At 46.2% G+C, this 15,587-nt stretch overlaps 2 long non-coding RNA genes across 4 annotated transcripts; both read right to left on the bottom strand.

Annotated features, from left to right (window-relative positions):
- Nucleotides 1–5,600: 5,600 nt before the first annotated feature.
- Nucleotides 5,601–9,341, bottom strand: LOC137847208 (uncharacterized). Of its 2 annotated transcripts, XR_011090857.1 has the most exons (4): nucleotides 7,713–9,341; nucleotides 7,514–7,618; nucleotides 6,574–6,710; nucleotides 5,601–6,465 (listed from the first exon to the last, which is right to left on the bottom strand). It is a non-coding gene; the product is annotated as an uncharacterized lncRNA (long non-coding RNA). The 2 variants fall into 2 exon arrangements; XR_011090856.1 differs by having other exon boundaries at nucleotides 5,601–6,710.
- A 177-nt stretch (nucleotides 9,342–9,518) lies between these two features.
- Nucleotides 9,519–13,560, bottom strand: LOC137847207 (uncharacterized). 2 transcript variants are annotated; one of them, XR_011090854.1, is made up of 2 exons: nucleotides 11,996–13,560; nucleotides 9,519–11,528 (listed from the first exon to the last, which is right to left on the bottom strand). It is a non-coding gene; the product is annotated as an uncharacterized lncRNA (long non-coding RNA). The 2 variants fall into 2 exon arrangements; XR_011090855.1 differs by having other exon boundaries at nucleotides 9,519–10,843.
- Between the last annotated feature and the right edge of the window lie 2,027 nt (nucleotides 13,561–15,587).

Genomic DNA, 15,587 nt, shown 5'->3' with positions numbered 1-15,587 from the left:
AAAAAAAAAGGACAACAGGGCACTGAGCAGATCTGAGCAGTGACGGGGACGTGGAGGGCAAAAGGGCAAGACATGCTCAGGCACGAAGGAGAAAGAGAGAGATTATCAGGGAAGTCAGGTGCTTAAATTCACGTCACCCCCCTGAGCGGAGCTGACATGACAGTCGGTTCATCTAAGCCGGTGACCTTGGCCGCACTACAAGGGTGATGTTTTCTCAGGGATGAAATGTCCCCGCATAATTTCCGTAGTGCATTGGGGGGAAATTGGTGAACAGGCGGAGCTTCTCGTTTGTTTTCTTCTTTGTGTTTACATTGCTCATGCTCCCACAGTGAAAACTGTTTTCAGTCAAAGGCTTTAGGGCCTGTCTCACCTCAGGAAAAAGCAGCTCTTTAGGAAAGCTGTCCTCGTGCCAGCATGGGGAGGATTCCCTCAGAGAGCTGCCCACATGCAGCCAGGCAGCAGCACCACATTGGGGAGGCATTTATGCCCCCACCAGCACCCTTTGGACTCCCAGAGCCAATATCTAGGGTGCTCTAAGTCACGCTTTGGAGCAAGACCACTGGTGTATCTCCTCAGCCTGGCATCCTACAGACACTGATCTTCCTCCTCCTCACTGGGCTTGGCTGGATCGAGTATCCTCCCACACTGCAGTTGCAGTCTGGCCCTACTCCCTTTGGGTTATTATTAAGCCTGCCCACATCCTATAAAGACCACAGGAGTCATCCTCGTGAAGAGCTAAAAGAAACTCTCCACCGACTGTTAGCAAGCCAACACCTAGGATACACTGCTAAGCAGCTCTAGGTCTATTCACTAGACCGCAAACTATGAACTGATCGGCTTAAAGAGGGGTTTTGAAGTGGATTTTCTTCTCTCCCACTGCAAGACACGTAACAATCAATATTTGAAGAAATATGTTCCAAATACAAGTTGTTTGAAAGCAGAGTTCTAGAAAACACCTTAAAGCCAGCTCCAATCCGGAGCTCCAGGCCTGTTACTCATCCCCATTTCTTGGTGCTAGGAGGGTGAATCACAGGCAGCACTTGGCAATTCCCTTCAGAATTTGATAGATTTTATCTGCTTTTACAAAACTTGATAAGACCATTTAATTTGATTTTCCTTCTTATCTGATCGGCTCAGGAGGGCGTGAGCTTTCTCCTTGGGGGAGCTAAACGACCTCTTAGCAGGGCATCCTACAGCGTATTCCTGTGCCTCTTCCTCCACCTCAGCTCTTTGGGGTAGATTTGGTCTTTGGAGAAACCAAAGGAGGAGGGAGGAAGGTTGGAGGGAAAGCATCAGTCCAGGTATGGATGAGATGAAAAAGGAGGAGAGAATGGATGGGAGAAGGACTTGGAGAAGGACCACTCAGCCTCAGTGAAGTCTGGGGCTTTGCTAGTGGTTTTAAGTGACCCTCAGCTACAAGAAAATGTGAAAAGCCATTTCTGTAAAAGCCAGAGCCCAATTCTAGATGAGCTTTTAGCTTAAAAAAGCTAAACCAGAAACACGCACGTACTCTTGCAGGCTGCCGGGAAAATATGCTTCAGAGAAATTGTGCCATGCCCAAACTCCATTTAGCTGTTAGCAGATATATCTAAAATACATACAATTAACAGGCTCGAGCATCTGGGAAGACCAAATGGCTTTAAAATATACTATATTGTTGCTACACTCATATCAAAAGCACTCTAAAATAAAATAGACCCTCCACAAGTCAACCTTTGAGCCAAAGCAGCGTCCCTAGTCTGGGAATCATAAAGCTAACGCCGTGCCGCAACCCGGGAGGGAAAGACAGTGCCATAAAGACATTTTGCAACTTTGAATATAAAATGCATATAGACAATACTATAAAATAGTATTCTTATAAATAAATACTTCAAAGAATGAATTTCTGTAGATCCTGTTTCATTTTATATTCACGCACTGCTTTAATCTGAAAATGAAATCTGAAAGTGAATCCTTTCCCTTAGGATGAATCTTAGGATGAATCTTCCCCTCTTCAGGTTTGAACCCCAAGGATATCGGCGTCCCAGGAAAGGTGGAGAAGAAGGATGTGGAGCTAAAGCCCCGGCGCTGACTTTCCTCAAGGCTTGCCTCCAGACCTAACAAACAAAAATGAACAAAAATTTACACGTGTCAAGAAAGGTGGAGGAGGCGATGAGCCGAGTTTGTGGCTCCCTCCCACGCCCAGCCTGAGCAGTCCTGTCACACAGGGGAAGGGAGGCAGATGGAGAGACAACAACACAAACTTGAACAGGAAAAAAAAATAAAATAAAATAAAAAATACAGCACTAAAGGCCCCTCCCTTCCTTCTCCTTCAAACCCAATCAGCTGGAGAATGGGTCCGGGCTATCTGTATTTACGTTTCACATGAGTTGTGGCAGAGAAACTGCCCCTAAGTTTATATTATCCCCAATTTAAGCACTCTGCTACCCAACAGATACACCGACAGCGGGTGTGTCGTCTGCTCTATGTCAAATTATAACAAAACAAGTTAAGAGTGGCTTCAAATCATCTCATCTACTTGCCCTTGTGATGGTTAAGAATCCATCCTATTTTCTGGCGCACCAGTGGTTTGTCCTCAGTCCAGCTAAGACAACGCAGCCGTAGCCTCATGTCCAGGCATGGAAATGCTCGATTTCCCCTAAAATTTCTCCTGAAACTGTATGAGCAAGCAAGAATGAGGGAAACAATAAAAAATGGCCTGGCATTTGAGGGACTCTCCTAGGAAATGAGAGGAGGTTAAAATTCATCTTCCAGATCAGACGCTTGGATACTTAACGGTCGTCTAAAGACACATTTTTATCTCGTGTTCCTTCCTAATTTCTTTATTTATTTTTTCCCCTAAGCGTTTAATGAGTGTTAATTGATTTTCACACCACCCCAGCTTGCATCGCGGCGCTGCCACCTCCGCAGACCTCCGCCACCACCAGGACCGAAGGCATCACCTGCGCCGCTCTCCAGCGCGTGACCTCCCTGCTTTGAAGCCGTTCCCACCTTTCTCTGTGCCTAGAAACATTTTTTTTTACCAGCCAGTAATAACAGTCTCGTGCCATTGCTTGGCTCCGAGAGCTCAAAAAAACCTCAGCACACACCACGGGGAGATTGGAGGGCGACCCCGATGGTTCATTCCTGCTTAGATATCGCTCACATAAGCAACCGATTGTAGAGATCAATGCTCGTTCCTCGAACCAGGCATTTTATTTGCTCTTCCCTATGCACCTGAGCCTGTTTCCTTCGCCTCCGCCTTCGCATGGCACTGCCTGTTTTGGCAGCAAATCCTCCAAAAACCTCATCTCTCGTTGCCTGTGTATAAAACAACCCACAGCACACGGATCACGGACTGTTAAAACTCCTGCTAATCCGACCCTAATCATATTCTTAGCTGCAGGTCCCTTATTAATGGCAGATTTGGTGGCTGGAATTGGTTTCCAAAACAGCTTGTTGATTGCTGACCCAGGAACTAATGAGCCTACCTATTTATCACCCATCCTGTTCTCATTTTTACCTGTATTTGCTTGGTTTTGTGCACTCACATTTCTGTGGGGATGGGGAAAATGGTACCCAACGCCCCAAGCAGCAGAGCAGCAGCCAGGCTCCAAGGTTTCTCCCCCTGTTCTCTGAAACCAGCCTGCTGTTTGACTTTGAACAACTAATTTCTCCGTTCCGTCTGCTTTTTTTAAAATTTATTTATTTTTTTTCTCAGCTCTCTTTCTGTAAACAGGACAGATGGTTTAAACGGACTTTCAGAAAACCTTTGACAACTCCCTCATGAGATGCTATTAAGGAAGCTAAGTAGACATGGGGCGAAAGGTAAAGTATTGTCATAGAAACTAGCTAAAAGACAGAAACCACAGAGCATGAATACATGTTCAATTTTTTAATCTAACCAAAAGCTGCCAGCAGAACTCTCCTGATATGCTCTAAGAGGAAAAAAATAAAAGAGTCTATTGGAAAAGCCAGATTCAAGACAAAATAAAATAAAACTTCACGTGTTATTTGGCAAGAGGGCATTCTTGTGTGTCTGCATACATGTTTGTATGCGTGTGTGTGTAGGTTTTGTGTTGTGTACTTTGGTGTTTGCCTCCTGAAAAATCAGCAGGATGATTTACTGTAGGTCATACACACGAAACTGAATGGGAACAGGATAAATTATCACCAGGAAACAGTCCCCAGGAAACTCAAGAGAAAACGGTCATTAATTTCCAACGAGAGCAAAGCATGTGAAGTCATCGTAATGAGGCGCTCGTTGGCTCCTGGAAAATTAATTAGAAACCCTCACAAAGCATCAAGAAATCCCCTGGCCCGTCCCCACGTGCCCAGGTGAGACCAGGTCTGAAGAACCCACGCGCTTTTTGCCCAGCGAGGCTGGAGGATGAGCAGTGGAGGAGCCCATCATCAGAAACGAATTTCTGCACGACTCCACTAGATGAGAATTTCCCTATCACAGCTATTTTCATCTATTTGATCTGATAAATAAATTATAATCCAACGCAGACTGGATATTGCGGGGTGTGATTGAAACAGCCCGTGGAACAGCAACGCCATAAAAATCAAAGTAAAACTGCCACTGTGATTGCCGGTGCGTTTTTCCTAAGGTTTCTTTATGATGAGGAACCTCCAAATCCTTCTTTATTTGGGACCAGAAATAAGCAACCCGATGGCAACAGCTCCGTTTAACCCCAAATATTTAAGTTCCATAAAAGAAACCAAAAGAATTAAAGAGGGAACGAGGTGAATGTAAGTGAGGATGGGGAATTTTCTGGCGAATGCAGCGTTGGAAAACCTGATCTATATTATCCACACATCTTGCTAGGCTTGCTATAACCATTATTCCAGAAAACTCCTAGATAGTTCAGTGGAAGTCGGTGTAATGTACAGGTAGGTAAAGTGTTTTGATAAATAAATGGGGTAGGAAATAACTCTGGAAGTGCTCGAGCACCACCCGGAAAGCCACGGCTTGCCATCAGCTGGGAAGCTGCTGTTCATGTTTTTCAACTGAGCGAATCCCAAAGAGGAAAGAGAGGCTTCTTGAGAGAGAGGAGGGGAAAAGAGAAGAGCCGGAGACACAAATGAGCCGATGTGCAACAGAAAGAAGGATTTCATTAAGAGCAAGTGCAAGGGGAGAGAGAGCAAATCTCAAAGTGGCACGAGACCTTACAGCCGGGAGCCTAGACCCAGGAACGTTGGTGTAGTTGGCACATCAACTGCTGGGTCAAACGCTGGAGATATTCCCCCCAGCTCATGTAGGCTGCCTTAGAAATCCGAGCAGTGTGAAGTCAGGCTCGTAATTCAAGCTCCTTGTGTAGTCGGCGGAGAGAGCAGGGTAGCTCCAGGCAGGGGCATCCCGAGAGCCAAAGTTCAACGGGATAAATCCGCTGCTAACTACGCGCTGCTCTTTGCACTGACCTTCTCCTGATAGCAGGGATCCCAACACCAAAGCTGCTGCCGTATCCGCTTCGCTTTGCTCTGCACAGAGCTGCGATCAGGTCAGCTTTAGCCTGAAAAGTCCTAATTTTTTTTTCTTAATAACACCATGAAGAGCATTGCCTGTTTAGATGCCGGATACGGATTTCCCTAAATTATTCTTTAGACATCAAGATTATTAAAGGATTCTCATCAAGTTAAAACTGGGCAAAAAGGAGCAGCCACAGTTTCATTTTTTTCACCCGAAGAGGACCAATTTCTCAAAGTTTTGCAACCACCCCAATTACACCTTTCCCAAAAAGCACCATGCCACAAATGACGCTGAAATCACTGCTTGTAAAATTTTGGTAACTGACAGAAAAGGAAATAGCAGGGTCTTTTCAGACTTGTTTTCCGAAGTCTTTTCAAAGTTAAAGCTTTTTAAACATTTTGAGAAAGGCAAAGAACACTTCACAGGAGGCAAAACTTTTTTCACCGTAGAAATTGTGGTGAGGGGAGGTGGGATTTATTTTTTTTTCTCTTTTTTTTTTTTTTTCTGAAAAATAGACCTTTTTTCCGATGGAAAGAAAAGATGGGCACAAAGCACTACCAAGGGCTGTGCTGGAGTCAATACTTGTGTACTCGTCCACTTGACAAAGAGCCTTATTTTTACGTCGCTCCTCTTCTCAGCTTGTCGTCGAGTGTTCATTAAAGTTGGCTGAAAAAAAAAAACAACACAAGAATTCTGTTTGTGCAGAAGAAAAAAAAAGGAAGTTTGAAGACATGTAATTCTTCAAACTGAGCCAGGAGAGATGCGAAGCCCATTTCCTGGGGTTTTTCATTCCGTGCAACTTTCCTCTTGGTGGCTCCTCCAGCCTTGAAGAAGGGTTGAAGTCCGATGCTGTCTTCTTCCACCCTTCAGCTGGGCTCTTCTCCTCCAAATCCTCCCACCAAAGAGGGGCAAAAGCCATTAGGGTTGGCAGACAGGGACACGCAGTGGGATTTTCAGTGGGATTTTCTAAATTCGGGTGATTTTCGTAGGAAATCCACGTTCAGAAAACACATCTGTTCAGGAAGAAAACTAAGGCTTTGTTGTGTTTTTGTATTTTTGTTCATTAGTTAGCTTTATAGAGCAACGAAATGATGGGACACGGCTGGAAAACCGTGGAATACCTTTATCCAGGTCGGGATCTTATCAGGAGGTCTCTTATATCTGAGAGATTTGCCCCAACCATCTGGTTAATGACAACATTGACCCAAGATTTCCATGCTGAAGATTCTCTGCCGAAAAGCTCTAAGTATTTTTCTATCTAAATGAAAAGAAAATAAATAAATCAAGGAAGAGCCCTTTAAAATTGCCTCACCCGCTGTTGTATCAGCTCCCCCTTTCCAACCGCGTTTCTGTGATCTCGTTCCTGGGAAATTTGTCTCTGGTTGAAATCTTTTCCCTTTTACCCGAAATTATTCATCTGAATGCAGAAACACCCGCGCTGCTCCTTATTTATGCAAAACATACCATTCACGTTTATATTCCCTTTATGCTTCCCAAATCAAAAAGTATTTCGGAAAAACACTAAAACACAAAAAAAACACTACTCGGGGTTGCTAAGTGACAATGACATTTCCAAAACCTGCACAGCACTTCAAGGTAAGGATATAATGATAGTTGTTAAGGCCATGCTAAATTTTATCACGAGCAAACAAACCCATTGTTCTCATCAAGTTTAATGAAACAGCCTCGACTCCGTTCCAGGGATTTAGGGGCATTTTTCTGGTATTCGGTTCTGGCTGTTTCTTGGGGGGGTGATGCGATTCGACAGCAAGTCGTTGCTGTGATTAAAACCTAGCGGTTGTAGTTCAGCAGTTTTTGGATTTGTATTTTTTTTTCTTATTATTGAAGGGCTTAGAATAAAACCGAATGCTGGGAACGCCAAGGAAGTCAAGTGCATCAAGTACGTGCATCATTTCCCCAGCTCTACACGAGATCAGGTAGAGAAAGGGCAGGGGCAGAGCTCCCAAAGCTCCCCGGAGCCAAACTGCGGCGTGGTTTGCTGCTGGGGGCTCCGGGGAGGTTGTGTGACCCACGGGGCAAGCACACAGCTCTGGTCCTCACCGCTTGTTTTATTTATGTCAGGTACAAGCATCCCAAACAGGGCTGCGCCTTCACCCGCGATGCCAAGGGACTGGGATCCACCCGGGAACACCGTGCTCCAAAACCCTGATGGAGAGACCACAGTTTACAAAATAAAGATGGATTTTTTTTTTTCTGCTTGAATTTGTTCTCAAGCTTGAGTTATGCTCGAATTTCGCACCTTGTTTTAAACATTTTCTTTTTTATGGCCACGCTCTGACATGACTAATTCATTGCCTGGCTCTGCCACGAGACAAGAGCGATCGCTTCCTTCGGAGCTACGCTTCCCCGAGCTGGAAGGTGCTGGCTCCCAGCACATCATGGCCTCACAAAAATCCAAAAGCTCATGGAAAAACACCTGGAAGGGACCTCTGGAAATCCCACATCTTGTTCCTACCTCTCATGGGCAGCAGAAGGCAGTCAGTGGCAGCCCCAGAAACCACCTCCCCGGGGCTGTGTTTTATCCAAATAAAAAATAACCCTCGAGCCACTTATAAAACAGGAGAAATAATTAAAAAAGAGGCTCAAACTAAACCTGTGAATTTTCCAGCAGTGGGTATTTTGGGCAATAAATTCCCCCCGTTTCACTCTCATCTATTTATTTGACCTAATTTATAGGGTTTTTCTGAGCCAAATCCCGTTGGATGACCACATGGATGGCGTTACGCAAAGAGAGCCGTGCCTTTATTTTGGAAACAAAAAAAAATATATAAACTCCCTTCCCCTACAGCTCTTAATAGTATTTCGGTGTAAAATTCAGATTTGTGTTCAAACAAAGGCAGGCAGGGAATTTGAGCGAGCCGAATATTTTCTCCCCGAGGAGAGCTGTTTTGGCTTGCCACCTTTATTATTTCCCCACGCTTCATAATTCAGGTATTGCTGCTGCTCGTTACGCACAACCCTGATTGATCATCTCTGCTAATTTTAGAAACGATCCCGAATGCAGCGTGGCTGGGACTAATTGATGTTTCCTCGCGGTAATGACGAGCTTGCCACCTAGCCCGCGGGCTGCCTGCTCCTGGGTCAGGCAGCAGGCAAAACCCCAAAAAGGCAAAACACCCCGTTGTGATGCCAGGCAGCTTTTTGGGGCCAGATGTGGTTAAGGACACCTGGGAGCCACCAGCAGCATCCTGTCATCAAAAATTAGCCCCGAACTGCGGCACGCCAGCACTTTGCTCTATTAAAGAGGTGGAGGATGCACCCAACTCTCTCACCTTGTGGCCCAGCTGGGTCTGCAAACCTCATTAACGCTAATTAGAAAGCAGAATTGGGAGCAAACTGCCCCCCAAATGGATTTATCTGACAGGTTTGGGGGTGTATCAATGAGCTGCATGAGCAACAGGTTAACAAATGAGCACGGCGAGGAATTCCTGACCTCCCTCCAACTGGGATGCTGCAGCTGTAAAATTAAAGCCCAGGAGCTTGGGTTCCTCCGGATATCGAGCCCGGCTGACCCCAGGTCTGAGCAAACAGCAGCGGGGACAAGGGATTTATGTCGGCTCCGCCAAAGACCTTGCTCGGCGCGGGCGCAGCCGTTTCAGACGGAATATTTCTTCCTGATGTTAGACCCCGACTCAGGCACAGCAGGTGGTGTCTGAAATTAAAACCGAGGGAGAAAGACGCGGAGAGGGTTTCCTTCGTGCTCAAGAGGCTGCTTATTTTTTTTTTTTACATTTTAAATTTTGGCGATTTTTCTGCGTGAGTCCAGCATCGGGTTTTCCCTGTGCAGAGGGAGGAGGGCTCGCTTCTGCTGGGGATTTAAGTCCTGACTGCGATAACAGGGTGCACCTCCAAGGTTTGGGAACATTTGGGACCTCAGGATGGAGCTCACAGCACCATTAACTCCAATTCTGGCTCCCACGTTCCAGCATCCTCAGCTGCAACGGGCTCAAATGTGGATTTTACTTGCAGCGTTGGATTTCAGGAGGCAAAAACCATCCGACGAGGGCATTCGCATCGTCTATTTTAGCTCTCTAATTTACGAGCATGAAACAGGCACCTCGCTGCCCTATCCATGAGGTCCTGTAACATGATTCAAGGTGCTCAGCTCCATTCATCATCCCGCGAGCGCCGTCGCTCTCCGTGTAGCCACTTAATTAAGGGAGATGACAGGTACGTGCCAGAACCCACATCTGGATCTAAACCAGATCATTCGGCAGCTTGCACTTCCAAGAGCCACGTCCGCTTCAGGCTAAGATGAATGAAGCCCCAAAGTCTTCTCCGAGGAAAGTTAAAGGACTCCGTGCGAAGTTAGTGGGTTTTAATCTGAACCCACGTTCGGACTGTGTAGCTGGTTGTGTATCGGGCACAAAGTGCACTTTTGGGTGGCCTCTGCAGGGTCATCCAAACCCGCTCAAATCCTGTAATTAATAGAGTCCTCCAAGTCCTTTGGACATCTTTTAATTTAAGCTGCTACCTTAAGAGCAGAAAAGACCCACGGGACACCAGCCTACAGGCTTAACGTGGTCCTAATACCCCAAAAAACCCCTAATACTCCCAGCTCAGCTGGGCAAAGGAAAGACAGGATGCTTCATCCCTGTTTTCCCAAGGCTTTGAACAAGGCTATCTGAAGATAAGTTTGTTCCCTCGTATTCCGCAGCATCACATCATCAGATAAGGGATTTTTTGTGTCACCTGCAAGCGCTTTTTTTTTTTTTTTATTTGCACCTCTCCCCTCCCTGCGCCGGGTGCTGCTGCTGGTGAGTCAGAGTCTGGATGAAATTAAAGCACCGGGGAAGGCTCCCTTAGCAAGGGACCTCATTTAAGCCACATAAAGTATGGCCGGAGCGCTGGCAGCACAACGAGCTTATTCAATAAAATAATTGCTTTTGGCAAAAGCCCGGTAATAACATCACTTCTGCGCAAACGTGGTTGCAGAGCCGTCTCCGTAGATGACTCCCTCTCCGTCACGGGATAATCGGCTGGGAGAGATCAGGATGCTCGTGGCTCGCCGCTTCTGCTCCCCTGGCAGCAGAGACCAAGCAGAGGACAAGCAATAAATGGCTTGGGACCATCCCGCATCCTTCTCACAGGGAAGGAAAACAGTCCCCGTACTCATTCCAGGCCTGAAAGCTCATTCCAGCTTTACCTCAGGTCTCATTTTCTCAGCCAGTCCCAATTCTTTTATATTCCAGCGCTTCCCTTCTTATTCCTTATGTTATTACAAGCAGCAGAATTACAGCTCGCTGCATCTTAACTCCCACATTTCTACCCCTCGGCTTCTTTGTAGACTTCCCCAATGTTTCTAGCTTGCAGACGTTTGTCTTCTCTGCCGAGTTCCCCGGGTGAAATACTGTTTTCCCTCTGCAACCACTGAGATATAAGGGAAATTAAAAGATGTTCAGAATTTATACTCCGAGCAAAGCTGACTGAGGAATCATTATTATGACTCTGCCGAGGCAAAAAGATATTTCCGAATAGATATAGTTCAGGATTAACCTGAATTGAAAATACTTCTGCTCTCTCCAAAATAACACAGAAAATGCTCTGAAACTTTCTCATCTCTTTTTATTTTATTTTATTTTTTGTGGTTGAGCAAAGCGTTTCTTCAAACAAAGACAGGATGTCTAGGCCCTCCTATGGGGATTATCCTGTAACTGTTCAGTCCAAACAAATGAGGATGGGAAGCATCTTTGAAAACAAACTCAACTGAAACGAACAGTTCAGTCAAACTGTAATTAAACAACCTTGGGGTTGGTTTGCAGATCTGGTTGTGACTCCACCTGATAAGCCCCTGCAGCAGCAGAACACAAAAAGATGGGATTTCCCCCTTGGGTCATGCTCATCCCATTGAGATGGGGGCACACAACACCTGAAATATCGGGTTTTGAGACTTCAGGCAATCCCCCCCAGCTTCCTTTCCTTCAGCATTCGTCTGACTGGCTTCAGACCCACTCAGCTCCCCGTTAAGAAAGGAGCCAGGTATTTAGCAGAAAGTGTTTTCTTCTCCAGATCAATAGTAGCAAGATACACAGAAACCGCACTTCTACTCCAAACCCTGACCATGAAAAGAAAAGAAAAACTATAGAAAGAGGTAACAAAATCTCATTGCTTTGTTCCTCTCCATTATGTTGTTAGCAAAGAGCAGCAGAGAAAAATAACTATAGAAACCAGCACCAAGTAGTCTAAGAAGTTTTCCCAGCGCAAACATAGCCACATAAAAGCACTGAAACATCTTCAAGTGCAAAGACACTTCCACCTTCCATGTTTTCAAAGGGAAGTTCACTTTTAGCTGCTCAAGTGTCCTTCGGTAATTACTGTTTTGTGTTAATATCAATTAATACCATTTTAAACGCATAGCAATTAATATATCAAGTCGAGTATGGTTGAGTCATTTAAAAAGAGCACGTTCAACACTTCAGGAAGCAACTCTTACCAAAGTTTCATGGTATATCACATGCAAAAGGATCTTCCTAAAACTTTTTATGTGTACCTCTCGCACCCCACTGACCCCAAGCTCCTTACACAAAAGGTAGATGGATACATCCTAGAGAGCTCTGGGTGTCTTCAGTTTCACGGAGGCATCTCAGAAATGTCTAAAAGCCGCACACAAATGGTTTTCCAGCTATTTGTTGGAGGCTGGGTGCTGGGCAGGGGTACGAAGAAGAGGCAGATTTTGTAGAAGGACACCAAGGACAATAACAAGACCTGCAGCCTCAGAAATGCTGCACCACCACCAGCTTCAGTTCCCCAGATTGGGTGCATTTAGCAGGAAGCCCAGCTCCTCCACTGAGAAATTGCTTTCTCCACTTGGACATTAATTCTTCCTTCACTCCCAGCGAAGGAGGAATACTTATTTATTGGTCTCTTGAGCAACTTCTACATTCCATTTACCGCTGTTCGATAGAAATAAATCTCGTATTTGACTACCAGTAGCCAAAGACTACAATTGTCCTACTACAGCAATACCTAAGAATTTATTTACTGAAGTATGCATAAGCCTAAATTCCCAGAGGCTTGAAAACCAGCTGGAGAGAGATTAATTACAACTGGGTGAAAGCCCTGTAGTGCTAACATGCTTCTGGAAGCAAGATACTGAGGTATAGATGCCTGGTATTTGCATTCCTCCGTGTTTGGAGAGCACTGGTGAGCAAGAGCCCTTTCTTCAACAACACAGATATTGAAAATCCCCCCAGCTTCACTGATGAGCCTTTTAAAGGTCTGTTGCACTCGCCTAAAATAAACAGATCCTGCATTAAATTGGCCCTTTCGAGATCAATTGCAGGCAGGAGCTGGTACAAATCATAGTCCAGCTGAACAGAGAGAAGAGCATCTATTGACAGTGCTCACTCAATACCTGCACGGCCTGGCTGGAGCCCATAAATCCTTTTGGCATCTCTTTGACAAAGGCTCTTTCAGAGCAAGCACTATTAGTTTCCCAAATAGAGCGATCTCTCAATTGTTCCCAAAACAAAGATTCATCCGAGACTGTCAGAAGAGAAAGCCTCTTTGAATTAGTCATTCCCCCTTGTTTGGTTTCTCCCACACGTACGGATTCCTCCAAACTCTCTCCTTCCTCTCTACCCTAAGCACAAATGAAAGACAAACCGACTTAAATCCACCTTATAACCCAGAAATAAGCACTGACTATTGCAGGGAAGCTTGGACCGGCAAATAACCCAGTGATCTGATAAGCAGCCTCTTACACCAACACTACCCCACGGCCAGCAAGCTTAAGCCTGATGTAAAAGATATTTCTTAGGGTCCATCACTGTGATAGACACTTCAACAGAAAGCCCAGCCTCATCTACTGCCTGCAGCAGAGATCCCTTGGGCTGGATCCTCCATTTATCTCCATCACCTTGGGCTGGGGTGGACCAGGCCCATCAAGACCAGGCCCAGCAGTACCAGGCCCATCTCGCCTAGGGCACCACAAACAACCTCCCTAGAGTACAAACACCTCAAAATAGAAATCAGGGAGCACACGACACATATATATACACAGCTGGGAGTGTCAGGAGGTTTCAGCTGGAGGGAGGGGGCTCCCTCTGGCTGCCTCTCCACAGCTGATGCAGCCTGTGGTAAATGAGCTGTGGCGGGGCCTGTGCTGCCACCTGAGCTCTGCCTGCCGGTTTTAAATCTCTTTCGATGGGTCCATCGGTGTTCAGGTGGCACTGCTGAATTCCCCCCCTAGTGTTTTTTTTTTTTTTAACTTCTGGAAGCACCTGCTGCTTCGGCCTTGTCGGGGAGAAAAGGTTAAGGAGTAACCAGGAGGTGCCTGTGCAGCATCCAGCCCCTGAGCTGATTCTCCACCGGTGAATCATTTAACAGAGCAAGGGGCGGGGAGGGCAGAGGAACAAAAAGAGAAACGAAAATAAATAAATAAATAAATAAATAAATAAATAAATAAATAAATAAATAAATAAATAAAATAAAAAATGAAAGGAAGAAAAAAATCCAGAGCTGCACAGCCTGTGTCCTTCGTGCATGAAAGTGAATTCTGCTGCCTCAGAAGATCTTGAGGCTGACCTGGTGGCACGGGGCAGGGTACCTGAAAACCTGGATTTGCTGAGAGACTGGGAAATTTGGGAGAAAGGGTCTATGCAGTCGCAGCATGTTGAAATTTTCTGTGAGTTTCTAATGCAAGATTGAACGACAGGATGCTCTCTGGCCCTCTGCCACCCTTCCAGCCCTAGGTAGGGTTAGGCACGTCCTCGGGGCAGCCTCTGCCAAAATCCCTCTGCACCCAAGATGGCAAAGCACCTCCTGCTTCCCCACAGCACCTTGTGGTCAATCTTCTGCTAAAAGCTGAGGGGAAAAATAATATTTCATTCCCACACGGCACCGTCATGGTATTGTGCACTGATTTTGGGGTGCTTGGCTTCAAATCCTCAACAGTGTTGTGTTGGCAGAGACAGCATGGGCTGGTTTGGGATGTATTTGTGCTGCTTCAAACCCCTCTGCTCCCAGACTGTTTGCCTAAATCTGTGAAGAGATGTATTCTCCATAGCTCGGCCCTTTGAAGGGATGGCTCCAGCACGTCCAAATCCACCGCCTTGAACAAACCCTAAAGACGTGGTGCCTTGCTTTACCGAGCCCTTGGTGCTGCTGCATCTCCACAGGACACTGAACCATGCCATTGAAACCCATGCTGAAGGTGTTCCTGTTTCTCTCAATCCCTTCTTCGCGGTCTGAGGGACATTATTTATCACAGCTCAAGAAACAACGCCAACTTTTAGGCTTTTACTGGCTCTTTTGCCCTGTTACAGACAGGCATTTCATCTTTCCTTCCTAGCATCTTCCTCTCTGCCAGCAAATTGAATCCTGAAGCCCGGGGAAGTGACCTTCCTCTTCTTGCTTAAACAGCAAAGCAACAATTCACCCAGGCTTTCAGCAGCATCAATCTCCTTGCTCACAACTGTCCGTGTCTTAAATGTCACGGGGATGTTTCACCTCGTGTGTTCCTTTGTAGTGTCCCTGGGGCCATTCTAGGTTTGGGATTGCTTCAGGTGACAGCGTAAGCTGCCGTGTCTGTGGGTGCAGAGGGGCTCAGCACCCCAGGGCAGTGGCTGAGCTGCCCCACAAGGTGTTCCTCTGCCCACCCTGAGCCCTGGCTGGAGGCTGTGCTCCACCACTGGGACAGTGCCTCCCTGCCCATCACTTTCCCCAGGACCACTGCATAATTATTTTTTAGCTGGATCTCTCCCTTCTCGGCACAGGTTGGGTTTGTCCCACCATCCTTTTGCAGCATGACACAAGCCTGAATCCCATCCGCCACCAGCATTATGACAAAACCATCGCTGGAAGGGGCGAAGAGCTGATGCTGAGCACACCAAGGCTGGAGTGAAGAAGCACGCCGGGAGTATTGAACCTACTGGGAGCTTCAGCTGCATGCCACAAGACAAAGCACCTCTGTCATCTGCCTTTTTTCCTTCCCACAAGCCCTTATTTACTCACAAAAAGTATCCCTTTATCCTGACTTTGTCTCTCTGATTATTCCTTAGTGCTGGCAAGAAACGCGAGTGCCACCGGGCCCTACACGAAGACGTGTAGCAGCCGGAGAGGAAGCAATTTTTCTTAATAATCAGCCATATATCCCCAAATTGTTGTCAGGATC

This window comes from Anas acuta, chromosome W (assembly GCF_963932015.1).
Source record: "Anas acuta chromosome W, bAnaAcu1.1, whole genome shotgun sequence".
NCBI lineage: Eukaryota > Metazoa > Chordata > Aves > Anseriformes > Anatidae > Anas > Anas acuta.
The sequence above is the reverse complement of the archived record's forward strand: the minus strand, read 5'-3'. Positions and strand labels throughout refer to the sequence as shown.